This window comes from Numida meleagris, chromosome 1, assembly GCF_002078875.1.
Source record: "Numida meleagris isolate 19003 breed g44 Domestic line chromosome 1, NumMel1.0, whole genome shotgun sequence".
NCBI classification, from domain to species: domain Eukaryota; kingdom Metazoa; phylum Chordata; class Aves; order Galliformes; family Numididae; genus Numida; species Numida meleagris.
In genome coordinates this window covers 61,580,033-61,607,622 of record NC_034409.1, presented here as the reverse complement: position 1 = coordinate 61,607,622, position 27,590 = coordinate 61,580,033, and the positions used below count along the sequence as shown (strand labels likewise).

Here is a 27,590-nt window from a genome sequence, read left to right as displayed (position 1 = left end):
CTCAGCAGAAATAAATATGGTTACTGTGGTTATACGTCCATCGGTGGAGCAGGAAGTCGAGACCCACCTGCCCTCCACAAGATGACAGTGCTGATACAAAAATATTGCTTATAGGATAAGAAAAACATATTATTATATGTTATTATTCTGTGCTTAGCTGCTCCATTTTTAATAACTACCATTTATTTCTTCTTCCGCTGAAGATTTTCATTCCTTATACTGGTTTACATTTCCAGAACGGATTTTGAGAGTGCACACAAAAATACTTGACTAATCACAAGACTTCTGTGTTAAATTACATTAAGTTACATTGCCTATTCATGCAGCTGTTTTAGAAGGGAGGTGGCATGCGACAACTTTATTGAAATCACTTGAACAATACAGAGTATTCCCAGAAGCATATGATGACATGGACACTTTTGTCCTACAAGACAGATGTTGAAATAGATGCCCTCAAGCATGCTTGAGCTATTCTTTGACTTTTGTTTGCAAGTAGCCAATATAATAATGGGCTCTTTGGTGTAAATCTTAAGTAATTAAAATAAAAGTCACAAACCTTTTGCAGCTTTGAAAAAACATTTTAAGCAAGAATATTCCATAGCACTGTAATAACTAGATATAGAAACACCACTTTACCATGCTCTTCCCCAATATCAAAAAACTCTCACAATGATCCCAGTGTTTTCTGAAACATTTTGTAGGTGGTGGAAAGAGGGGAGATAAAGACAAGAACCCTGTCAATAAAGCAGCAATTCTTGAACTCAAAGGGCTGCTATACATTAGGGAAAACAACTGTTTCTGTCCATAATTTTCACTTCTAGTTGCTGTGGCCAAGTCAGAACGTACAAGAGAACATAAAGGAAAACTTGAACATTGTTGTCCAATAGGGATGGCAAGTCCTTGACCTCAAAACAAAGAGGCATGCTGTTCCACTGTGTGAAGAAGGAGTAGAACAGAAGTCCTTCCTAGCCATTGTGTGAAAAATATTATCATGCAGGAGTGATGAAGAAAAAGGGAACTGGAATATTACAGATTTTCTATCTACCTTTCATCTAAAAATTTAGTTATGAAAGGAGTCAAAGTAGTAAAGATTCCAAATTCCCATTTTCAAGAATAATCAAAGGTGCTAAAATTATTCTGCTAATCATGTCAATAGCAATTATTACACTAATGACATCACCATAACAGTTGTTTATCTAAAAAATATAAGAAATGTTGAAGAAGCTTAGTGTATCAATTAAGACTGATGTTAATTATACCAATACATCCAATTGTTATCAAGATCTTTTTATAATCAAGACCATTTCATAATCTGTTGATTTAGGATCACAATGACAGACTGCTAAGGATAGTAATGACTTTAAATCTTCCTTTCCTAAATCATCTATTACTACTTCTTGAGGAGACTAAATCAGCTTTCTCATTTTCCTTCTGTATCTTCCTTTTAAACAACTTAATCTTAGTTTGAATTTGTAATTGTGGATAAAACAAAAATACCTGCTGCAAAAAGTACTCATTTGGCTCCATGTCAAAGAAGACATGACTGAGAAAATTTGGAAAAAAATGGAGAAATTGAACCACTATCATTTAATATTGATGTTTTAAGCATATGTATCCAACACAATGGACTTCTAAGCCTATGGCTAGGAAAGGGAAATGATCGGTACAAAATGAATATGGAAATTTTTACGTTAGATGCTGAAAACTTCACAGATTTTTTTATGTTACTGAGCATGGAAAGATGCATCTATTATTGCAGTGTTTCTGAGAATGGGGAGTGAAATAATTCCGTCAGGGAATTCAGGCTTAAATCAAGAGTGTAGGGAGAAGCATTCCTAAATATGTAGGAAGCAGTCATACAGTTTGCATTGGCTGCAGCTGAGCTTGAAGAATTTATTGTCCTGGATACATACTAATCCCTCCTCCAAACTGTAATAACAACGGCACATATATTTGCTTCTTGACCTTGCTCTTCCAAGAAGTTTGAACAATAGTTTTTCCTCTTAAAATACCCTATATACATCATTTTAATAGAATGGGACCAGGAACTGACTACATGTGCAGTTATGCTGACACATCTGAGAAGACAGTAGCTTCTGAGAAGCTCAGGACTGCAACCCTTTAACCCAGCACAGCAGTAGCCAGCATTGCACTTCAGACCATAGATTAAGAAGAGTTTTGTGAAAGGCACATGGACTCCACAGCAGCAGAGTAGAAGCCACTAGTTTCTTAAGCAACTTCATTTGGGAGTTGTATGGACGAGACATCACATTTAAAAAAGCACTTATTATTTTTACAGGTGAAAAAAAAACAAACATAGCTCTCACTTGAAAGGTGTGGAGTTTTGCTAAGACAATGGGTGAACTGACATGACTCACTGATAAGAAAATCCATGACTGTTTTTACAAGTGATAGCTGGGAATGGAATAACAACTTTTTCTTAGGGATTACAGATCTAGGTAAGAAAAGGATGATGAAGTATGACCTGCCTTCCTTCCAATCCGAGTTTGAGAGCATGTTCTTAAGAAATATTTATGCCAGTTTAAGCTGAAGACCTCTATCACTGTATAGGCAGAAGAAACTAGAGCATAAAAAAAACCTCACTGCAAATATGTGATCTTTCTTTGTCCCCTCTGTTGCTCCATTGATTATTGTCCATATACAGATGTTTGTTATTATAAAAATTTCAACTGAAGCCATATATCCAGTTTACATATTTTAAAAAAGCAAAAAAAAAAAAGTAAAACTGTGTATTTCAAGAAACAAACAACGTGTTTCAACAGACCAATTTCTTTTCACCATTTGACAGCAGAATAGACTTACACAATGGACTTTCTGTGAATGGAATTTCTCTCTGGATTTATGTGTTTCTTCTGCATGTAAACAGAGTAAGCTTGCTTTAAGTGGATTAACAACACATCAAAAATGACACATCTGGTGCCTAGATCTTGCATATGTTATATACTACCTAGACTATAGAGAAATCAGCACCTTAATTTATTCCTTGTACTTCATGACATGATACCACAAAGTCAGGCGTTTTTAGATGCTTTAAAATAATGGAGAGATATTCTAAATACATTTACTCCATGAAGAAAGAAATAGGTACGTATCAGATTCCCAGTTGCAGAATCAACATGGTAGGTGTGGGAACAACTGATAATGGCTGCATTATTACTGCAACTTTGTTTTCGTTGCTTTTCCTTTATGGAAAAGTGTCCAACTTTGGATGTCTGCCTAAAACATGAAAAATATCAATAGAATGAAGTGACAAAATATGATACACGACCTCTGCTTTTTCTAGCTATCGGTATCCTGGGAAAGACAGACTGGTTTGGAGTTCTGGTAATTTTCACTTTCTTTAGAGTAATCTGTTTTGATTCTAAAGAAACACTTATTCTTTTAATAGTAAATCCACAATCCTCACTGATGATTCAGGATCAGAGCCAAGAATATCTCTGTAATAGTATCTATGTAGCCTTTACTCTGGTATGGAAATTTGAGGTGCCTCAAAGAGAATGTAAGGCTTACCTTCTGCTCACAAATGTTTTGTTGCTCATCTCTACTTCTTAAATGAAAATTCCAGGACAGTGAGATAATGGATAGCGATCTGTCACATATTTATCACTGTGTAAACTTCACTGCTGCAGCTTAGAAAAAAACATCCTACCATTCAAAACTTCAGTTCTGTATTATCTGTGACATGTGGCTGCTGGTCAAGAAATGGGGTGAAAGAGTTACGTCTTTCTGAACGTTTTCTGAAACTGAAGCAAGATGAAGATTGTACTTGTCGCAGAACCCAAGATGTTGATCTTTTAAAATGCTGTGTAACACCAGCTCATATAAACACAATCCATGTATGTTATGTCGGGTATTTCTGTGCCAACTATAACTCAGCAGGGGGAGCACTGTCTGTAGAATGCAAGGAAACGGCTTCAAACCTCCCCTGGTGCAAATTAAGTTGGATGTCAGGAAGCCTTTCTTAATGAAAAGGGTACACAGGCATTGGAACAGGCCTGGAGAAGCATGGAGTCCCCATTCTTGAAGGTATTTAGGAGACGTGTGGATGTTGCACTTAGGGACATGGTGTAGTGGTGCACTTGGTGGTGCTAGGTGGATGGTTAGACTTGATGATCTTATGGGTCTTTTTCAACCTAAATTATCCTATAATTCTATTTATCTCTCAGCAGACTCTGTAGCCTGCACTGAGCTTTACTGCAGCTCAGAAGATGTAATGAGGCAGTAAGGTGGCTTCAATATTAACAGAAGAAGAAAATTTAGTGAAAAGAGAGTTAGGATTAACTCTGAATTGGACAAAAAGAAGCTCACTATAGAGAAGTGGGGTTTTTTCCCCATTTATGCTGAAGCCTTTCACTGAAAGAGAATAATGATCGCCACAGACTGGAGCGGTACCAAGACCACTAAGTTCAGTTCTTAAGAGATGGTGCTGCATGTATTCTGAAGATAAATATGGCAATACAGCTGTCCTTTGGGGTACTTCTGATTCACTCCCAGTCTCCATTTTCTCAGCAGTACAGCTGGGTCTGAGTCTTCTTACAGTTGATACCAAAGACGCAATGATAACGAATGATTCCAACTCTAAGATGCAGATGGATTCAGCAGACTGAAATACCATGTGGAAGGCAGTGATAATTGCAGAGCAGAGAAGTCACTGAAAATTGCCATAACTGAATTCTTCTGATGACAAATATTGTAAGCCTATGAAGCACTCCTGAGGAGGTTGTCCAGTAGCATCTTCTGGCCATCCTAATACTTTTGTCATGACACAACAAAGAATAGTATGCCAAGTCACAACTCCTTCAGACCTTGAATGTAAATATCTAACTGTAGGAAGATAACAGGACAAGATGGCAATAGTTTAAATTTCAGCTTGGTTTCCACTACAGGCCTTGAATCAAGTCAAAGCATTAAGAATGTCTAATCAATAATCTTAATCAAATAAAGACTTTTTTTTTAAATGAAAGTTTAAAAATTAGAACAATGTACTTTTTTACAATTATATATTCCTAACACTGCAAACTCTAGAAATAAAAGGCATTCAGCACAGCACTGTTTTCTAAATGTTTCTGAAGTACAGAAGAAGGGGCTTAAAGTCAGACAACATTTAATTTCAGATGCTGAATAATATTATTCTTAGAGAATAGTTCAGCTGTACCAACCTTAGTACAAATGGTAGGTGCTAGCATCTAATATACATGTTTATATATGAGATTTTTTGTATGGGCCTCGATGAGGATAAATAAGTGATCTACAGCTTGAGTGACCAAGTATTTGAATGAGGCTGGAAAATAAGAAATTACAGTTCATATGGATTCAGTTGCCAAGTACCTTTATCACCCAAACAATCCAGTGTGCAGTGTAGTCATATCTTCTTACACATCTCCTTGGGGTACTGGAGACACTAGTCTTATTTAATTCTTCTTTTTCCTCTTCGGTGAGCCACACCATATTTTTGAAAACAGGGACATGAGACTTTCCAACTACTCAGAAACCCTCAGCGCTGCAGGACCAGTGTGCTATACTGATAATGAGATGTAGCAGGATAAGTCCAATAAGAAGTAATAAAAATTGCTCATCTACAACATTTTAACTGTTTTACCTACCAGAGTAACCAAGCTTGTCCTTCGGCATACAAATAATAAAATCAAGATGTATAAACAATGCCTTATAGCACTTGGTTTCAGAAGACCACGCAAGTCCTTCACAGTTCTTTCCCAGTAAAGTAGAGGAATTATTTTGATAAAAACTATCACAAAGTGAATTTAAAAATCAGTTTTATACTATACAGCATAGTTCAGAGGATTTTAACACACAAATATTTATCAGCTGTATCATTTGGTGGAGTAACAGGATGCAATGTGCACTGAATTAATGATGTTTCAAAGTGTAACTATTTTAAATCTATCTGAAATACACAAACAATATTTCAATGAATAACACAAATTCCAATTAGAAACATTAAAAACACATTGTTCTGTATCATTACAAAGAATGAGACTTTTTCCTATGTGGGGTATATCTCAAAGTGCAAATGAGATAATATAAAAGCAATGTCAAGATCAGCAGCAGCATTGATTTTAATGTCACTGAGGAACTGGGCTAACTCGATTAGGTCTGTTTTCATTATGGAGATCAAATCTGTAGGTAGGTACAAACTCAGAGCAATCCAGTCAGCTCCTTCAGTAGATGCTACTGCTCTTCTGTGAGAAATGACCGACCTGCCAGAGTTCTCAACTTGGTATATTAAAATAAACTGTAATTACGCCTGGCATGCCTTTAATGCACAAGACTTAGAAGTGGAAACGTTCTGCTATTTCATAAACTGTTTAGTCTCCAGTTGTACAGGCATCAGCTGCCACAGAAGGAAAGAGCTGTTAGTTGGACAGTACTTGCATCAGTTGTCTGATTTTAGTCCACTGCAATCACTATTCACTTAAAACCTACAGAAAATACCCATCAAGCTTCCAATCCTCTTCTATTGCAGACATTTGTAAGACTTAATCTGGCAAATCAACATTAAAATAAGAACTGCAATCTTCATATGATTTGAAAAGGAAACAAAACACCTCCCATAAAGTGATGACAGCATAAAAAATTATCCAGGCAAATTATGATGTCTAGGCAGACAGTTAGGTGACAGTTTAGAAAATTGAAGTGGGAGGACATGGTATTTAGTGACTTCATGAGTTCGGTAGAATAACACTGGTTGGTTGGGTCACACTTGATAAACTATTAAAAAGTAATTAGTAAAACAGCACACCAAACAGCTGAGCCAATGGGTAGTTATCCTAGGAGTAACGTCCTTCTCATACTACTCTGTCAATGCATATACAATGGTAGTTCCAAACTCAGTGTTTTTTTCTCACTTTTTTTTTTTTTTTTTTTTTTTTGCCAGCTAGAGAGTATCTTCAGAAAATTAAGAAACTCTGACTGCCCTGAACCACACTGAGAGCAAATTTCAGATTTCAGCACTCTGAGAGCCTGGTAAAGCCATCATCCTGCAACTCTGATTCCTGCAACTGCAGCAGCTCACGAGGAAGGAGGCAGTTCACTCAAGGTTCTAGGTACTAAAATTAGGTTCTTAAACTTGGAAAAGATACAGGCAGGCAGACCAGAGAATGCCATTTTAACATGCTAATAGATCAGTACCTTACTTAAAGCAAGTTGCCAAATGCTGCACCATCTACAATTTCTGCAGTATTTAAGATGCAGCCATATGAAAAGCACAAAGTATAATCCCATAGCAAGTAAAATATTTGTCCAAGAGAAACAGTAGCAACATCTTTCTGCAAAGAGGTGGGAAAAAATCTAACTTGGCAATATGTACTACCTGCTCTTTTAATTACAGCTGGCAGCAATCAAACCTCAGGCTGCAAATTAATTTCCCAAACGCAGACTTACACCCTCACTTGAGAGGGATAATACTACCCCTTCCACTCCTGTACTTGCTTCCTGAATCAAGAAGTTACCTTTGTCTTGTCTGAATGGCATTTCAGCAGTTTCTCAGCTCTGTGATTTAAACCCTCACAGCTGCCATATTTACTCAAAGCCTACAGAAAATGTTTAATGCTGATAAAATTGCAAATCATAATTACAATAAGAATCACATTGTGTAAGAAAGAATTGCATATTCAGACAAACTAAGAAGAAAATAAGAAATCGTCTGTCAACTTGAAACATCCTGAGTTTATACCATTCCACTGCTCTTTTCAGTGTCACCACTTATGAGTAAACACAACTGGAAAACAAGAGATAAATCCATAAATTATTTGCAATTAGAGTTGTGTGGTCACAAGGGACACTCCTTTAATTTTCCTTTGCATGAATGGTGTGTATAGTGAATGTTGTCTTTAGACACAGGAAGCATTATCATTTGTGCTGTCTTTGCAAATAAATAAATAAATATGATACTCGTAACTTACTTGGACTGTCCTGTACTATTTATCTCTAACATCCTAAATGCCTAGAATCATCAAAGCATCATTCCTAGGATTGACAGACAACATGCTTCAAAGTCCTTTCCCTCAACATGTTGAATACAGTCATAACTTACCTTATAAATCTTTTGTACCACCTTTCCTGCCAATGATTTAATCCTTCTTTTACTTGGAACTTTTCAGCCTTATTTTACCATTTTGGCACCTGAAGAAAAAATTTGTGTTTCCTAATCGTTCATGTCTGAGCACTCAGAATTTCAGTACAGTTCTAGACTGTGGCTGCCAAAGATTCCAACAGAAAATCTAAAGCTTTCATAGAGGGACTTTCCAATCAACTCCTAATTTCTGAAGCTTTTTATTGATTAATTCTTGCAGTGCCAAAAAGGCTGCTGCATATCACAGCTGCTAAACTGACAGAGCATGAGCATTACCTATTTGTCCCTGAAAAGTGGCTGCTTCTGAAGATTGCAGTTTAGAAAGAACTTTCAACGCCGGCACCTGATGTTATTGGTGATTTGTTCCTATAAAGGGTAGAGTTGTTTTTAAGACAGTTATCCTTGTGTGACCAGCCTTTGGTGTAAAAACTAGAGGAGTGGCAGGAGTACTCACAAGTCTTCTGAGTTCCACAGAGCTGCTTTTTCTGTGGAGCAATTCCTGAAACTTGCACGGACTTTCTTCTTTCGCATCTTAAAAGCAGTGCAAAAGGAGAGTAAATAAAGGGACAATTTTCATTCAGGCAACACAGGCTAGCAGAATATATCCACTAGATTTTGAAAAATGACCTTATAAGAAAGTCAGCTCTTGCTTCTTTTCCTGTGACATGGTCAACTGCAGGTTGAGCTTTGGCTTAGCATGTGGTTTCACAATCAGCTTAAGATGATATAAGACAGGGCTCTTGCTGAAAGAAATGGCTCCATCCATGCATTTCTAGGCTCCTGCCCCCTCCCTGGTGTCAGCACTACGGATTGTGTATCCTGAAGCCTGTAGATCCAGTTAAAACCTCACCCTGACTAAACAAGAGAAACCCAAATCTGACCGCAAGTTCCTTATCCCTAGAGGAACTGCAGTTCTTCAAGACACTGCTACAGTGTCAAAACACTCAGTTGCCAAAGCCAGTGCTGCCAAATCTTAAGACTGGAAGGTGAATAATGGCATTCACATTGATTATAACCCATCAAACAACCACAATTACCAGAGTGAAAACAATTGTTCTTAAATTATGTCTGTGTGAATCAGACTCCAGGTGAATGCTGGTAGAAGGAAATTTAAGGTCTGTCAGTCAAATAATGACTACAGTACTGCAGTCTTAGTGTGGTTTCTGATTACGTGAGAAGGCCAAGCCATGACTTACAACATAGTTGTTTTGAGAAAACTATCCAACCTATAGACTTGAATCAAAGCTTTTTACTAATATATTTACCTCCTTCCCAAATGACTACCATCCATGTCATCTCCAGTAAATGTAATGATCATTTCTTTTTGTGTCTGCTTTGTTTCCGTAATTAATATACTCACTCCAATATGTACCTTCCGTTCTTTGTATTTTACTAGTTTGCTCGTTGGAAACTAAGGCAAAGATATTCATTTAATTCTGGGACACTGTACATACTATCACTAATCCTAGCCCTGTCCTAAGTGCATTGTGGTTCCATTTCTTTTCCTGATTTTTTATTTCTATGGATATAGAATATTTAACTATTGGTTTTAATTTCCTTTGGAAGATTTAATACAACATGAGTTTTGTCCCTTCTCACTATATTCTTGTAACATCTGACGCCAAAATACAACTCTCTTTCTCAGCTTCTAAAATGATGTACAGACTGTTGCATTCTCCACGTTTCCTTCTGGCTGCAGACAGACAGCTAGGTTTGTAGCTCTTCCTTACATTTTTTTCCCCTTTGCTTAGGGTGCAAAGACCTCACAGTTTTGTTTGTATTTTTCAGTTGGGTAAATTTCCCATTTCCCCTACATTCAAATCCTGAAGTTCTTCTAGTTTTTAAATTTACCTGTTAACTAATGCTCATAAATTGTTCAGCTTACTGTTTTGAAATTGAAATCTTTACTTATTTTCCTTTTTTACTTATTTTGTGTAGCTTTTTAAACTTTATATAAAAGTATACTCAGTTCACGGTAACTCCAGCTGAAGTTGGTTTTGGTGATTATTTTTTTTATCTAGTATCAACAATCCTTACTGCAATCCCGAAGTCTTAAAAGAACATTACTTCTCAGTGATCTAATAAATATTTTATCAAGAGGCACAGCAATTTTTCTAATTTGTATTCAACAAATAGGAGTCTCTCAGAAAAAAACATTTTCCATTGTTATTTACCTCTGTGCCTGAAGTCTGGCAGGCTATTCTGTACCCTATTTGTATAACTCCTTTTATGGTTCATAGGTTGTTTTGGCTCAAAATAATGCTATTTCACTCATCCTGTCACTTTCTTTCCTCAGAATTTCTCGTATCTTTAATGTACTTTCATTTCTAGCTTTCCTAAACAACTTGTACTCACATTCTAGATGTGCATATTATCCTAATACGCATTAATTGCCATTTACCCTGGTTATATCTGGTTTCACCTTACATACCAGATATGTAGAGCTACTTCATTTTGTTGCTTTTTTACAAACAACTCAATTTTTCTCTGGCTTTTGACAAATTTTCTTGCTAGAAAGAAAGCAGTTACAGACTGCTTTCATTACCTACTATCTATTTGATGACCAGCCTGGTTGCATCTTTCCTAACTTGCTTTTCCTCCCTCTCTGAGGGCTCACTGTATGCTTGTGTAAGCCTTTCTTCCAGAACAGCTTTCTTTCATCTCTGAAAGACATATTTCCTCGAAGGTCAGCCACTATACAGGACTATTTACATTAACAAAAGGTGACTTAGCATTTGGTGATAGCAACTACTGCAGCACTAGTGCTGACATCTTTCCATCCTAATTCTAACACTTACTACCTGTGCTTCAGTATCATAGAGTCATGGAATCACAGAATGTTTTGGGTTGGAAGGGACCTTTAAGATCATCTAGTTCCAACCCTCTTGCTGTCTCCTGGTTCCTCCTGCTGCTGCCCAGGGAACAGATTGAAAAGGGAGCTCAAGAACTGCCAAGCATCGAGATAAGGCTAGGGATAGCAGCATCAGATGAAAAAGATGATTGAAGCAGTATCATTCAGCACTGAGGCATCATTTTGCTTCCTGCTCCTGGCAGCTTCAATAACTGCTGTGTAAGCAGCGATAAAAAAGTGTTTCTAAGCAAACAGAAGTTGTTGAAAGGCTTGGGAACAGGAACGGAGCAGGTGTCAGTGGCTATGGGTAAAATTTGAATATATATATATATATTTCCATAATTGAAACAAAAGAGTTTCTTTTCCTTTCTGTTTTTCAGACCCAGGTAGATACAACTACCTGCAGACTGCTAGTGTGGAAGATTTGTTTGAACTGGCACTACAGTATATTCTGAGCTCTGAAGATTAACAACTTTCCAGATTTCCAAACTTCTTTAGTCTAAAACAATTGGCATTTAACCGTAAGTAGGAAGCATCCTACTCTCTTCTTCTCTATCTCTATTCATTCCCTGTTCTTAATGGGAAGAATGAGAAGATAATGCAACTACATGCTGTAAAAACAGTTTAGGAGATCCAGTATGCATACTCTGTTCCAGAACAAGCACTGCTAATCCTGATCGAAACCATGAAAATAGATTCTTGAAAACCCTTTATTATCAAATTCCTGCTAATCATAATGATACATGGTGTTGTACAAAGCTTTTTTTCATGCAGAGATTTAAAATTTCTAAAAAAATTAATGAAGATCAACAATCTCAAAGTAAGCTGTCATTGTCCGTGTTTTATAATGGGACACAAGTACATGAAACTTAAGCAACATGTTGAAAGTGAGAAAGCAAGTCATTCACGTGTGAGGGAATTTGAAAAAAAAATATTTCAGCACATGTTCCAGCTTCTAACACCTCTTCTATTGAACAAATTTGAAGTTGTGTTTACCCTGTAGTTTAAAATTACATGGAAACTGCCATGAAAATCGCCGCATTGAGGGAACTTTATCACATGTAAATTTACAGTTGGAATTCTAGAATCTTAGAAAAGTTAAAAACTCAAATTTCAAGCATAGGAAATAGAAAGGAATATTATTACCTTTAAATAAACCAGCTTGCTAACACACACAGACTCTCATGAAATTTTGTCTGCACTATGGATACAAGAAAGTATGGAAGCTTTCATTAGCTAAGTTCTTGCCTGTTTTGATATAGTTTTATATCAAATCCTTTAATTGGTTGTACCATTGCTAAGAAGAATAATTTGGCATACGTGTAGGCCACTCTGAAAGTAATGCTTCCTATGCATTTCCACAGAAGCCATAACAAAGAGCAAAATAACACTATTTGATAGAGCAAATCCTCAGCTACAAAACACTGTTTTTCAACAATAGTCACCACCATTAGCTCTGCATATTTGCCAGCTATGAACAAGAGCCTGCATGCTGCACTCATAAAAATCTCCATGGTTTGTCTGGAACGTGGCTTGTCTTTCACATTGCTGTTACTACTTCTGAAACGCACCGCCCACTGCCTCACTGTGCTCACATCCACTGTTTGGTCTCCATAAACATTCAGCAAGTGTCAATGAATGTCAACGGGTGAATTTTTTTTTCCACATGGAGGAACTCAGTGACACACCTTTGCCTCATACACACTTCCATGTCAGACACCATTCATCAGACTGCCCTTCTGCTGCCATCTCTTGCACGGTAATGGGATATGGGTGGGAAAGTTCAATCTCTATTCCATACCACCAGCATCTGCCTCTGATGTCATGGTCCAACAGAATAAAATAGGAGACATTACTTTTGGAGCAGGCCTTGTACTTGGGTACTGAGACTTGTGGTTAGGTTAGTTTCTTGCCATAAAATGTATTGCTAAATTTCAAGATATTTAAATTCTATCTACTTTACAGAAAAATTGGGCATATTTTTCAAGGCTGATTTCAAGATGAGAAGGTTAAGGAAGAAATTTGAGAAAAATGGAGAGCAGGATGACCACGAGTGAACTGGATAAATTTTAATCACGAGACTATCCTAAAATAATAGGTATTTTGCACAAATTTGTGAGCATTTTCAGAGGTGTACGGACCAATGAAAGTACAAGAAAGTATGAAGTTGCTTTATGCAGAATAAATCTTTTAAAAACTGATATGGAAAGACCACCAACACAGAAAGGTGTGAGATTTTCAAAACGAACAACTGTTAACTGCAGAACACATAAACAAACAGTGAGTCGAAGTAGAAACACGGCTTAGCACTTAAAACAGCCTTGGAACTGTTCTTCGTGCCTATCACTGGTGGTCTGACAAAAGAGCACATCACCCAACTGCCTCTCTAAATACATATACAGTGACGTCCTGAGCTGAAAACTATCAGGGTCTTTAAAAAAAAAAATAAATTATTTACTTCTAGCGTAAAGGAAAAAAGAGATTATCAAAATAATGCACATGTAAAGCTGCCTTGGTTTTGCTGAGGATACCATGATTGCACCCAGACCTTCACTTTTTCACACAAGCTGAAGGAGGCACACACCCTGAAGCACTGAAGTTACTCTTGGGGAGGATTCCCTACCGCCAGCCCCAGGCAGACACAGCACAGAGCTCCCTGGCAAGACAAGTGGAACTGCCCGCTCCCAGCAAGCCTGCTTTATGGATTTATGGCAGCCTCTAGTTAAAGGCCCATCTGGGTTGGACGGGGGGAGCCAGGACAACCATGTGCTGGTTACATTTTTGCCATTCCTGCTGCGGTATGGCATGAATAAATCACAGGGCTGAGGTCAGAACAGCCAGCCCATAAAGTGATTCATGGACCCAGCAGCACATTCCCCTAGGACTATGTACTTTATTACAGTAAACCTCAGAACAAGATACAATTTCCTGTCTCAAGGAGCAGCCTTTAAATCAGGACACCTGGACAGCCCTGTAACCACTTAAAGAAACAATAGGCCTCGGCCCCACCGCCGCGGCCTGCGCTCGCTGCAGGCCTGGAACGCTCAGCACTAACTGCCGCCTCTGGCATCGCCTCCTGCTGCAACAGATCACTGTGGGATGAGGCTGTGGAGCAAAAACCCACTGATATCACCCTGTTCTGCAGCTACAGCCCCCAGCCAAGAAATCAATACTCTCCCTCTGTTAGTTTTCCTTCCATGTGAACATTTACTTATCTTCTGCACTGTCAGAATTTGACTCAAAATACTAAAGCACAAAAGGAACTGAAATGTAACTTGCTGGTACCTCTATTAGTGAGCAGATCCTTCACCTAGAGCATTTTTTTTCCTATTTTTTTTTCTTCCAAACTGAAGAACCTGCTGTGCAATTTCAGTTGTAATATGGATGTTCTCACTGCAAGCTAGGGCACTGATCTGACTTTTGGTTTTGGTACCTGAAAAGCAGCGGCAACAGAGATTATGGTATAGTTAGGCTCCTGAAAACTCCCAGTTTCATCTAAGAGTAATGTTGCTCTTATGGCATAGGTAACGTTTCCAAGAGAAAAAATAACAGAAAACTCATTTTAAGCCAAGAAATAAAGCACTGGGTATGTTCTGATCTAAATATTCTAATATTCTCTAGACATTGAAATTGCATAGACCTGCCATTGACCTGCTTTGTATTCTCATAGTCCCCTGGATAAAGGTTAGGCATGTGCCTGTTGTATTTTGGCTGTTTCCCTCTGGAAACAACAGGAAGCATTGCAGGTGGAGGTTTCCCATGTTCACACAAAGTGTGACAACTAAAGCTGTACTGAAGAAAAACTTGATTTGCCTCCTTCGAATTCATAATAGATCAATAAACAAAAGTTTCACTTGGGGATATTTGTTCAGTATGTCATTCAATGAGGAGCATGAATAAGAAACGGGAAGAGAGCTTCCCTTCAGTGTTTCATGGGAAAAGGTAAGACTTTATTCTCTACATCCACTCTGTGGAATAGACCTTAGAATTATCTTCACTCTTCAAAGTTCTTTGAAATCTTAAAATTACAGAGATAACAAGGTAGCATTTCCTGAGAAGCTGCGTAAAAAAAGCCAGGAATAAGAAGCTTACACATACTGAGACACACCTGAAAGACCTGAAGACTTGCAGAGAATGAGAATGTGACAGAAAGTAGTAGAAAAGAGAGAGTTTTAGGGAAAATTAGGGGAGAATTCAAATACAGCGGGTAATGAATGCTAATGAACAGGTCAAAATTAAAAATCTAGATAAGGAAAAGAGAAGGATCGATAAAGCAGATGTTAGTAATACTAATCCCATCAAATCTGTCCAAGACTGAACCCTCCTGTAGCTATTTGTTTCATGATTACTTTTCCTATAAGTGAAAACAGTAAGGCAGAAAACTACTTCCACCACCTGCTTACTTTATTTTATTTTACTTAAAGGATGTCCTTCAGCGTTGTAGACTGTAGATCAGCAAGGCCAAGTGCTGGGTCCTGCACTTTGGCCACAATAACCACATGCAATGCTACAGGCTTGGGGCAGAGTGGCTAGATGACAGTGAAGAGGAAAGGGACCTGGGGGTGTTGGTCGATACTTGGCTGAACACGAGCTGACAGTGTGCCCAGGTGGCCAAAAAGGCCAATGCCATCCTGGCCTGCATTAAAAATAGCGTAGCCAGCAGCAGCAGGGAGGTAATCATCCCCCTGTACTCAACTCTGGTGAGACTGCACCTCGAGTGCTGTGTTCAGTTTTGGGCCCCTCACTGCAAGAAAGACATTGAGGCCCTGGAACGTCTCCAGAGAAGGGCAACGAAACTGGTGAGGGATCTGGAGCACAAGTCTTATGAGGGGCAGCTAAGGGAGCTGGGATTGTTTAGTCTGGAGAAGAGGAGGCTGAGGGGAGATTTCATCGCACTCTACAACTTCCTGAAGGGAGGCTGGGAGGAGGAAGGTGTAAGCCCCTTCTCCCAGACAACAAATAGGACCTGAGGAAATGGCCACAAGTTCCCATCTGATTTCCTGTACAGAACAAATACTTCTATCGTATCCAGTTACTCCCACTGAACCTAGTAACTTACTCTGCAGGATAAGAAAACCTCAGGAAGACATCCACTTGTGACCAAAAGCCATGAAGAATTAACTGTTATCCTTGCGAGTTTGTCCCAGTGGTTAGTCATTGCCACTGCCTAAAAGTCAGGTCTCTTTCTAATCCAATTTTTCCAGCCTCATTTGCTAGATAATGATACTTGTTTTTACCATCTGGAATAAACAGTGTTTTAATATCTCTATTCATTTTTAGACATTGCAGCTATATAGAATACAGTGATTAATAACAACTTACCATAAAATTGAAGTAAAATTCTCATTCTATTACTAGTCATTAATCCTACTTTTATGTAGCCAAGTTATTTTTGCTGCCAATATCACACTACATTTTTCCATAATGTCCCTACATCTTTTCCAAGTAATTCCTTTTAAAACAGCGTATAATAGTCTCCACATTGTTGTAATTTGTATTTGCAGTGTTCAGATGCACTTTGTGTAAATACATTCACATTAAGAAGCAGTTTAAATTGCTGTACATGGCTGTTCTCACTATTAGGTACTGCTACAATGTTTTCTTTATCATCTGGACGTTCTACCAAGTCATTCTATACTTATTTCCAGGTCACTGAAAAAATGATTATTAGCATCAAGCATAGTACCAAAACTGATGAAGCTCAAACATAAATAGCTCTGCTCAGTTTTAATTGTAAGTGGTAAATGCTGATAAGATAATGCTCACTTTAAGCATGCTGTCTAACCAGCATGATGTTGGGAATCAGCCATTTAGAGAAGCCTGATTAAGGCCAAAAGTTATTTCTATTAAACAAGTGTTTTTTGGAGAAAGGAAAGGAACACTACATGTTTTTGACATGACATATCTTAAACAAATCAAGCTGACTGGTATTAAATGTCTAATTGTTTCTTTACACCATCAGAACTCTTTATCAGCTTATTCATTATTTTTCTCACAATTTGTAATAATTAATCAACTCATAGCTAGTTAGTCATCCTGCCTGCTATTCTGCAACACTTCCACAACATTAGTACTAGTTTCCTTAGCTTCTAGGATTTCACCAGAATTCCAGTATTTATTAAACTTGCAAGAAGCCAAAATTCCCTTCAGCCAATTCTGTTTAGGGTTCTTAGATACCGAAAATCTTGGCCTGCCATCCCTAACACATGTATAATATCTTCAGCAGTTTCTTATATTGTATATAAAGAGATATGAAATGCCACAGTGCCTTTCTAAGAAGAAAGGCAAAAACATTTCTGTCCAATTCAAATGTGATCCATACAAATAATAAAAGATGTTACAATGTCAAGTAATATTTTAGGAGTACTGCAAATGCCTCAAAGAACTTAGTGACTAGAAGAAAAATATGGTACCAGCATCTGTCTTGACTTTGTTTTCCCAATAATATTAATTAAGCTGGCTGTTTTACTACCAACCAAGCCCAGCAAAGTTTTACAATTCTGTAGGTTTTTAATAATTTGAATGCTGGCATCAAAAAAAGGTTAGTCATTTCTTCACTGCTGCAAAAACGGATGGTGTTCTCTCTGAAACCAAAGACACTATTCTCATTGACTTCATTTACAAAAAGCTGTTTTATGGGGAAGGATTCTTTTTGCTTTCTAAATAGCTTTAAATATTCACTAAATATTACTGAAGAACTTTCACCATCAAATTTATCTATTTAAAAACGCACATAATATCATACTTAAAAAAAAACCATGCATTCTAGTATTGCAAAGTGAAATTTGCAGTGGTTGAGAAATGTAATCATGATACTATCCACTTGTAGGTATGTTTTATGTGCTTTTTTTGTCATTTATTAAATGAACACATATAGGTTTGACCAAAGAATCTATGTGTCATTTCATATTGACAAGCTTAGTTATCAAAATAGTAATATAATCAGTGACTGTGGCAGGAGAGCACCTTAAGATGCTTGACAAAATCATCTTGAGATGAAACAGAAATTAGCACTGGCAGATCCCTAAGAATTTTCTAGCTAATCATTTGCAGCAAAGTTTTAGTTGTGACATACAGAATGGCTTCTAGGGTGGAGTGAAAAAGCAAGTTTTTATTTTTAGGTTTTATCTTAAAAGGTGTAATCCCCAATTCCATTTTTGAAAGCTCTGCCAGGTAGCATTCTCTTGTTAACATGGTTTCAATGAATAACAAAGACAAGAAGCAAAAGGAAATAAAATCTATATTTTTTTTCCTCATACGCCTTGCTTTTGTACTTACTGATGTTTTAAGGACAAAGGGAAGACAGTGGTAACTAAGTAGAATAATTAGTAGAAATGAGAAGTTTCTCCTCTATCCTTTCTGTTTTGTGGCAGTACTCTATCTAGTCTTCTATTCAAATGTAAAATACTACATCTGTTTCAAACAAGATATTTTTTCAAACAAGATATTTGTTTATGCTTCTTATATCTGAGAGCTCAGTTGTGCAGCAGTAGCACGCATATCAGAGATGTCGTGAAATGCCACGGTCACACCAAATTCACTAAGTTTTTCCTGGTTGTATTTTTTAGGTTACAGCAAATACTAAGTGGACTTTTCTTTCTCCAGATGAGTGTGTCCTATGAAAGCTCTACCCGTGGTGGCTAACCAAGGTTTACCACAAGCCATAGCAAGGGGATTAACACGGACAGCTTTCATGTGGTTCCAGAGCTGTTCCTGCACTCCTCAGAGAGCTCAGCACCTTTTCATCTCACTGCAAAGGGAACTGTGTGCTCAGGGATGTATGAAAGCTCCTCTTCCCCAACAAGATGCTGACAGAGGCCAGCACATGTTCATAGCAGAGGTCACACTGAGGGGAGGAAAGCAAAAACAACCGGGATGGAACAGACACCCTCTTCACAGAAAAGTCAGTCATTCATGCCTTCGGTCTTGTACACCTCACTGCAAAAGATTTTGAAGTAGTTCATTTAAAAATAGTGCATGGAGCCTGCTCTTGAAGCAGAAATAAAGTACATGCACTAAATATAACCTATGCTAGCCTACTAGCAAATACTGCTTTGTGGCCCCACGGCCCAAAAGACTCTCTGGGAAAAAGTATGTTTTAGAACAAGAAGGCTATCATACTGTAGCTGTTTTACAACATTAAAGTTAATGGTAGCTTTTCATTAATATGGCTAGTCAATATTATTTTGTTTAAATTACCATTTTACAATCTTTTGATGTCTCGAGTTAGCTACCTAATTGTAGACCTTTTTATTCCTTTTCCTCTAGCAAAGACAAGTGAAAGCAGCAAAAGAATGCTACCTACAGGAGAATTTATAGTTCTTATTAAGCCCTCCACAGTGAGGAGTGCTGGAACCATAAAGCAAAGCAGTGAAGGAAGAAAACAGGAGTTGAGAAGAGGTCCCATGTTCTCCAAAAGCAATGGGAATGGGTGGCTGAGGACTGTGACCTCAGACAGTGCATTTCTTCCTCTCTTTCAAAAAAACGCTACTTATGAGCAATGAGCAATTCAACCATGAGAAACAAGATCAGACAATTTGCCTCCCCAAAGGACACAGTCAAAAGTGGTGTTTATATTAATTGACATCCTCTCTTTAATTTTCCATGCAGATGAATGACTAAAGGCTCTCATAGTTTCTTTGGTGTTAGCGCAATCATGAAAAAACCAATCAAATCCAACAACATAAAATGAGTGGACCCAATACCCTGTGAGTATATGACATCCACCCACATATATATTGGACTTCAAATAAGCACATCTCAATGAGATGGTAAGTCTCCATAATTCTAAACAGCATTTTCTTATAAATTCTGAGAAATTTTCCAGAATCAGAATAGGCAAAAGAGGAACGTCCAGACTACTCAGCAGATCTGGGAGGAGAGGGTGCGGGTAGAGAAGAAGGGGGATTTTTCAGTGCAATTTGGTACAAAGCTTGTTTGCACAGGACTGTGCTGGCCTCATGGTGACTATTCATAAGAGATCCCCAGAAGAGCCATAAAGTCTGCCTATAGCCCAGGTGCTATAATTGCTGTCTGTCAAAACAGAGCTGTTTTCTCAGCAAACATTTCAGAATGCCCAATGCTAAGTTGATTAGTTTGGGGTTTTCTGGGGAGGAGTATAAGGAAGATAATTGCAGAGACAAAACTTTGATTTCATTAAAACACTCCAGAGAGCATTTAATTTCTCAGTTAAAAGAGAATTCCTGCCCTTTGAAGGGAAGAAGGCTGTAGAAAGGAATTATTGCCAGTAACATCCAATGTAAGAAACATGAATCAGTTCAAGAACCAAACAGATCGAGGTGCTATCCATAATGGAAACAGCTCTGCTGCCCCTTGAGCATAGTGTTAACACAGTGAAACAAGGCTGCTGAGACGACTCCCTTTCAGAACATTGCATAAATAAAACTCCTTCTTGGGGAATTTCAGAGACCTACACACAACAGCTTTGAGAACCTCCGTCTTCACACTAAACCTATTTTGAATCCAGCTTGTTACGTGTTTGTAATGGGGAGAGACAGATCTGGCTCCCTCAGGTGCTGGCAGCAATGCTGACCACACAGAGCCTATTCAAACCACATAATGAGATCATCTACAGGATTTTTAAACAGGCTGAGCCTGTGCAGGTTCCAGACACCTGAGTATGTGAACTCTATAAAAAACACTTCTTGCACGAAGCCTCACGCAGAAATGTTCGGGCTGGGAGAGGGGGATAGTAGGCGGAGTTGGCACTGGGGAAAAAGGAAGGAAATTAGGAGTACATAACAGAGTGAGACTTCAGGCATCTTTTGCAATTAAAGAAACTCTTTACAGGCCCTTAAAGTGGCAGAAGGCATTACTTGTGCATTTCGGCTGTGACTTACAACTTCCTATCTGTATAGCACGGCTAAGAAAGGCAACACAGATGTAAGTCATCTAAAGCCATAGTAGCCTCTTTAGGAAGGACTTGGTGAAGCCAGTTCATAATGGCTCTTCCTGTATATTATCTGTAGTTCTGTATTTTCCATCAGAAATCATTGCGCCTGACCATCCACAGTACTAAAGCAACTTCATTTGTACTGCTCAGGTTACATCAGTGTCAACACTTACTTGAAGTCCCATGGTTTTAGGGGTTTGGAATTTTGCCATAAAAATTCACTGCAGTCTGAAACACGGCAAATTAGGCTCAGCCCCTCCTCATTTCCCAGGCAGTTTAATTTTAGATTTTTTTTTTTTTTTAAAAGCTTGTGCAAACATTTAAGATTTGTTTTTCTCAAACTATAAATGCCTTCAATTGTTATTATATTTAACAAAGGTTAATTGTGAAATCTCAAAATGCAATTAAAAAAATTTAATTAAAAACAAACGCCTTGTTAAATCCAGTCCAGCATATTTTCTTACCTGTGTGCACTTCCTTATTTTAGCCATACTTGATACGCTGAATGACTACAGAGGGCATGACAATGGGTAATTACAGTGGTAGCCCTAATAGTTTAGAGAATAAGTAATAACATCTAATGATTATTTAGAAATAAATACTGAAGAGTTAATTCTTAAAAATTGCAATAATGTTAATAAAAAAAATCAAATAATGCAATGGACTGATTTAATACTGACTAAATAATTTAAACATTTTTAATAGCATCTTAAGAAACACTAGGCTAATATTACTACTGGATTTTTTTATTCTTGTGGTCATTTTCAGCACTCTTGCAATGCACCTGTGAAGCAGATATCATGTCAAAGGCCTTCAGAAAGCTCTCTTACCCACTTAAAAAAGCATTTTCTTATGTTATGTCTCTCAGCATTACAATGCCTCAAATCAGGCTCTTGTTCCAGAAGTAGAATTCACCATCCAGAATTAAGTGCACAGGTTTTCTATACAGGCAAGAAGGATATTAGGCTCCTCAAAGTGGGATTCATGACATGCAACAAAATGGTGAACACTTCAATCAACAGGAGAGAGATCTAGGACTTGTTTCATTCCTAGCTTTAGGAATTAAAATTATTGCCATAAGGGGGTCTGTCTGTAAAAGGGGGATCCATAAGTGCATCTAAGGATACAGATCTGAGAAACACATTTGAGCACAACCAACTGGATCAACTTCTTTTACAGCATGTATATATCCTGGAAAGAGTACAGCAAAGGGTCACAAAGATGATAAAGGGCCTGGAGCATCTTCCCTATAAGGAAAGGCTGGGTGACCTGGGTCTGTTCAGCCTTGAGAAAAGAAGACTGAGAGGGGATCTTATTAATGTTTATAAATATCTTAAGTGTGGGAGACAAAGGTATGTGGCCAACCTCTTTTCAGCAGTCTCTGGGGACAGGACAAGGGGAAATGGCCATAAACTGGAGCATAGGAAGTTCTACACCAATATGCGAAAGAACTTCTTCACGGTGAGGGTGATGGAGCACTGGAACAGGCTCCCCTGTTGTGGTTGTGGAGTTTCCTTCTCTGGAGATATTCAAGACCTGCCTGGATGCCTACCTGTGCAGCCTGCTGTAGGGAGCCTGCTTTGGCAGGGGGGTTGGACTCGATGATCTCTGGTGGTCCCTTCCAACCTCTACAATTCTGTGATTCTGTGATATATGTGAGAACGGAATGATGGCAGGGGAGTGACATGGCAATGACCACCCTATCTACAGAAATCCATTTTTGTAACACTGCTCAGGCACTGTGAAATCACGTTATAGCCTCTCCTCAGTCTCAGAAAGTCCAAACCCACACAAGAGAACAGCTGCTGGAGTAACCAGGTTATCTGGTATGTGACCATTTTCTGCAGAAGAAAACACAAAACTGGCAATCTTTGCTGGCAATACTCAACAAAATTCCTCAATTCACATTAAACTATCATAAATGGTATTCCAGGTTTTTATTGCTTTGCTTGTGCATTTATGATGTATATGCTCTTAAACCAACTTGTACCCGGTAAGCTGAAAGCTCTCTTAAAAAAAGTATAGAAGACAGTTTTGTATTTAAGAATGGGTAAAAGAACAGATGCACTCTGCAGAAGTTCTACAAAACCTCCTTTGTACATACAACCATAGGTGAACCTTGAAAGTGAGTCCTCTGCACTCTGAAAACAAATGCATCATAAATAAGGAAACCAAGAAGAGCCGGAGCCAGTGCCAGTAAAAAGATGGAAGATCTGAAGGGTAGTCAAGTTTTGAGTCAAGCATTTTTGTAACAGGACAGAAGACGCTGTATGGTAAATGCAACTACGAAAGTTTGAATCTGGAAGTTAACAGAAAAAATGGATCTAGGTATAAATACATAATTGTATTAGGCAGATTCTAGCAGGTTTTAAGAGCAGTAGTGTAATATGCTGATTTCCACTCTAGAATTTGTTTTCCCTCTAACTAACTTGCACACAAATATTTTTCCTTTTGAACCAAGGGATGACTACATCAATGAAAATGCAACCTCTCTGACTCCTTTTATATAAAGTTCCAAAATGAACCAAAAAAACCTGGGTAGCATCGTTGTCCCACCATGAAATGCATTTACACAATGCAGACTAAACATTTGTTACATCAAGACCTTACGTTACATGCTAAGGATAGAGTAGTCATGATTTTTGTGTCTCTCCAAAAAATAATAACAATGGACACTTCACGCGGCTTTCTACTGACACCCTTTCTCTAAATCACGGGTTAGTGCATAAAACGGAGCACCACGTGAATGATCAAAGTCTTATCGTTTAAGCGGCTGCCGCTCACTTTGATTTTTCTGTCTATTCCTGTTTTAGTAAGTTCACCAAGTTCAATCCTTTACCATTACAGACAACCATACTTCATACATAAATCACTTCAAAATGCAGTTAAATTTTCTTCTCAACCCACTACGGCTACCAGAAGACTTCCAGAAATGTCATCAGTCTGCTGTCGAAGAGAACAGAATTCCAACCAGAACCAGACTGAGACTCACAGCTTTCACATGAGAAGATTTTCCAAGGCTGGATGTACAAAATGGAGAGGCTTACAATTCAAGGTTACTCTTCAATTTATGATTACCAAGGATGCTTCTGTCAAAGTCCCATTACGCTGCAAGTTGTGGTGGAGTCATATATAAGAAGATGAACAGTAAGTAGCAGATTTGTATGCCAGCACAGAGGTAAGTAATTCCAGATCTCTCAACCGGCATTTACATGGCAAGTCCTCCATATGATTGACAAGTTACAATGAAAATTACACAGCTTGAAATACTGTATGCAACAGTCTGAAATATTACCTGCAGCACTGCTTATTTTAAGCATTAAATTGAATAGATCTACGGTTGGGATACAGTCAATTCTGTGGCCCTTCGAGGAAGATAGATGTAAATTCTCATGTTCTTACACTTCAGCACATGAAAGGCCCTCTGCGATAACCTTTTCCACTCTAAAGAGAATTTCTTAAAATACAACTTGTGTCACTTTCTGCGCACAAATAAACAGTAGCAAGCAGGATACAGCGGGGAAAGTTCACCCTGCAAAAACTGAGATGTCTCACTGCTACAGCCACAAGACAATAAAAGAGATTGGTTGAGATTTTTACAAGTTCTGACGGCCAATTCCACTACTGCTGGCTGGCTCATAGGATTTAAATATCTGCATCTCAAGTTTTATAACTTGCCTCCCTAAGGAATTACTAAGCTTTTTTCCAGAGTCTGTTTAGAAGGAAAACCATTCAGTTTGGAAAAGACAGGGCTAATGCGCTTACTCTGGGGGTTCTGGTTTTGGCTTGGTCCCCTCTATTCCCTGTCAGACACAACAAGAGTGCGCTTAATTGCTGGGAGTCAACAATTTTAATCCATAAAGTTCAAACATCAGGATGCCAAGGACCAGACTTCACTCACAAGCATTACAATGTCAGGCTCTTATTTCCTGAAATTAATGGAAAAATCTGAGGTAAAGTAAGATAAAGTTACAATGAGGAGGAAAGCAATCAGTGATTGCAGTTGTAGCAAAAGGGAATCAGATATTTCCACTGCAGGGAAACCTAAAGCAAACATCAATTTTAGGTTGAAAAGAAACACTGTGTGATCAAACTGCTTAAAAACTACTCATAGGCACTTCTGAAGAAGCTCCAAATCTGCTTCCTCCAATCGATTCTTGTTTTTCTTTTTTTTTTTTATTTTATTATTATTATTATTGATGGCTGGGGTAATTGAAACAATCTCAAATCCAACTAAAACTTAGATCTGATCCACTTTGACACTCGATAATACACAGAAGCACTGCAGAAAGGAGTATTCTTATAAGAAACAGGATTAAAGCCATGCGATAAAAGGATCTGCAGATTTTTAATATTATCCCATACCTACTTACAGAAGAAAGTAACTTCTACTGCAGAGTAAAAAAAAATGTCCTTAGCATCTTCCTTGAATTATGACACTGATTCAAAATGCATTTGACTCTAAGCTGTCTCCTTCATTTCAATACCTCTATGGATCTATTTCAGCTTTCCCATGAATTTGGTGTAATTCTATTTCTCAGTTTCACATTATTGAGCATGCACTTTTCTTTCATAGTCCAATACTATTACTCTATTATTCATTTCCTGCTCCTTAAATGAACTAATATTCCTTTGTTGCCTGTATCTTAGTTTCTCTTTCCATTTGTTATATTCATTTTTGGCTTTCTTTATATTAGCATTAGCTAATCTGGGCACCAAAAAGAGAAACACAATGTTTTACCATGATTTTTTTAATACAATATTTTCAACTACCTCAGTGTTCTCCATAATGTTTTTATAATTGCCACCTTTCAGATTACGGTGGCAATGACTGTTGTCATTTTTTTTTTTTGCTTACATTTTTTTCAATTCTAAAGTAGTCTGTAATGTAGCATAACATAAATACATTTATCTGCTTGTGTTACTTTGGAACAAATCTTTAATCTCAGCTTTCATTTTCAATAGGACACTAACAGCCATTTGCTGTTGCTACAGCTATTACCATCAGTTGAGAGATCTGATTTTGAAGTTCTGCCGTTTGAATTAAGATTTTATTCCTAGTAATAAAATACAGTGATGTAAGTCTGGATCCTATTGTTACATGCTAATAAAATGTTACTGCTTATGAGAATATATGAATGTGAGAAATGTCATAATAGGGCAGATGAATTATCCATCTAGTATGAGACTATACTTAGTCTCTGAAAGCATCAACTCAGCTGCTGTTTAGGGAGAGCACTAATTATTTTCTGTTGTCTGCTCACCTCATATTCTGTCAACATTGAGGATTATAGCATTAAGGATATTATAGGGCACATCCCTGTCTAATCTCATTCTAATATCCACTTACGGACCTGCTGGCCATGAATCTGTCTAAACTGTGTTTGAGCCTGACAACATTATCCCTACAGCATTCTGTGGCCACAAAACCTCAGTAGTTGGTGCACAAAGAAGTGCTTTTACATATTTTCAACAAAACTTTTTTTCCACTGAGCAAAGTCCCATTCTGTTGCAAAATTTGCTTTTTAACAGTCTTGCACAGAGCTAATCTACAGATTCCATTAGCCTGAAAACCACGATCTTACTGTCCTCTATCCAATCTTTTTGATTCAAAAGTAAAAAATCACAGTCTTTGTAGTCTCTCCTCATAAAGCAACTTCTCCTCTGTTCTCTCTACACCTTCTCTAATGCTTTTGCATCCTCACCTATGTGTGGAGATCAGGAATGTCACAATACTGAAGTCATCCAAAGGTTTTATATAGCAACAAAATGATATTACTGTCTTGTTCTTGATAACCTTGCCTTCCAGTATGGAAACTTTATTCTGGTTTTCAGAGCAGATTAGCTATACGTGCAACACACAAAGTCACTGAAATTCACTTAGTTTATCCTTGATTTGCCTGTAACCAATATAGGGATAATACATACCTTCTTAACCTCAGTAACTGGAAAATAATTTGGAAAATAATTTAGTAATTTTGGTTGCTTCACAAAAGACAGTAATTCCATATCTCATTTCCCACTAAGAGAACAGATTTCTGTAGCTTCTGGAAAGAGAAATAGCTGAGATAAAAAAAAAACAAAACACTTTTCTTCTTATTGTTAATTTCCTGAAGGAAATTATATCATTTACTCTGTAATACCACTGTGAAATCTACACAAACATGGCTGTTTATATATGCAAAATATACTTGCTGGTTAAAAACAACACAACAAACACTACAGACATCACTCATTCATAAAAATAAAGGACAAATAAGATAATTGCGAAAACTGAAAGAATCTTAAGAAGTAGAATTAAAATCAACCTCAAATTATCATAGCAAATGCAAAACGCAGAAATGGCTGAAATCCTCGAAAAGAGACACACACCTTTCCTATAATTTAACAAGCTCTTCTTTTATCCATAGAATCACTTTTTTTTTTATTGACTTGGACAGCTGCATGCCTGACCAAACAAAAAGATCAACTATAGAAACTGGTGTTTAAAACATTAAAGGAAAATCTGAAGACAAATTAGCTAATTCTACTAACAACATTCTAATAAACTGTTAACGTGTAGCCCAAATATGATCTTTTTTGCCATGTCATGCTGCTGAACAGTGGGAAATACAGCATGGAACGCAGGGTCAGCCCATGGGAAAGACCATCTGAGCTGAAATCAGAAAATGCCCATCTTTACCTTAGTCCTTCAACTAACAGAGAAGCGCAGC

At 37.7% G+C, this 27,590-nt stretch overlaps 1 protein-coding gene across 7 annotated transcripts in view; it reads right to left on the bottom strand.

Annotated features, from left to right (window-relative positions):
• Window positions 1-27,590, bottom strand: part of ERC1 (ELKS/RAB6-interacting/CAST family member 1) — a 300,339-nt gene that overhangs the window by 59,891 nt on the left and 212,858 nt on the right. The window lies entirely within an intron of this gene.